Below are 1,061 nucleotides of genomic sequence, written 5' to 3'. Positions count from 1 at the left end.
AAATTAAGGGATAAGATTCACTTCTTCACCCAGCAAAATAGTGAATTGTTCCATGAGACCTGGGAACGTTATAATCTCCTCATAAGCCAATGTCCCCATCACCAATTTCCACAAATACTCTTGATGGATTATTTTTTATAATGGCCTTAATGTTGAATGCCAATCAAAAGTTGATAATGCAGCTCAAGGTGATCCAAGTAATATGACAGTTGAAGAAAGGGAGGAGATTTATAAAATGGTAGCAACAAATTCAAAACAGAAGGCAGTTTGAGGAAGGAGAGCGATTGTTAATGAAGTTTCTACATCAGATGTCTCACATGAACTACGGGATTTAACAAAGAATTTAAATTTATTATTGAAAAATTTTGGTTCTATTAATTCCCTTTCTTCTACTAATAATTCTCTTCATATTGGTTGTGATGGTGACTATTTGGAGGAGGGTAATTATATGAGAGCTAGTAATGATTGAGTTAATTTAAGGAATCACCCATACTCCAACACATACAACCCTTGATGGAAAAATCATCTAAATTTCTCTTGGAAGAATTCCTCTACTTAAGGGCCATAAGCACAGCTAGGCTTTCAACAACAAAGAAACACAATTGAGTACAAAGAAGTTGGAGGAAGCTTTAGCTCAAATGGCGACTTACCAAGTGAATAACATGAAGAGCATTAATCAAGAGATTGACCAACTAAAACAAACAGTTACTTCAACTCAAGCTTTTATGAAGAATATAGAATCTCAAATGGGTAATTCTTTGAGGAATATAAAGACTCAAATAAGCAATTTGGCTAGCTTAGTTACTGAAAAGAGTCAAAATAAACTTCCAAGCAATACCGAAGTCAATCCATGAGAGCAAGTTATGGCAATCACCATACAGAAGGGTAAGGAATCCTAAGAGGTCGATAGTAGAGCTAAAAGTGGGCATTCTCCCTCTGAAGCCAAACCTTATATGCCCCCCATTCCATAACCCGAGCGCCTTCCAAAAAAAGATCCAAATTTAGGCTTCCAAAAATTCCTTGAGATGTTTAAAAAAATTCAAATTAATATTCCCTTTATA

The 1,061-nt window shown here is 35.2% G+C and overlaps 1 non-coding gene across 1 annotated transcript; it reads right to left on the bottom strand.

Moving 5' to 3' along the window:
- LOC129314738 (small nucleolar RNA R71) lies at window positions 1-107 on the bottom strand. Its single transcript, XR_008594247.1, has one exon. It is a non-coding gene; the product is annotated as a small nucleolar RNA R71 (small nucleolar RNA).
- Between the last annotated feature and the right edge of the window lie 954 nt (window positions 108-1,061).

This window comes from Prosopis cineraria, unplaced genomic scaffold, assembly GCF_029017545.1.
Source record: "Prosopis cineraria cultivar Desert tree isolate PC_DT_omini unplaced genomic scaffold, ASM2901754v1 PC6, whole genome shotgun sequence".
Taxonomy (NCBI): domain Eukaryota; kingdom Viridiplantae; phylum Streptophyta; class Magnoliopsida; order Fabales; family Fabaceae; genus Prosopis; species Prosopis cineraria.
Note: the sequence above shows the minus strand (reverse complement) of the source record. Positions and strands in the feature narration are given on the sequence as shown.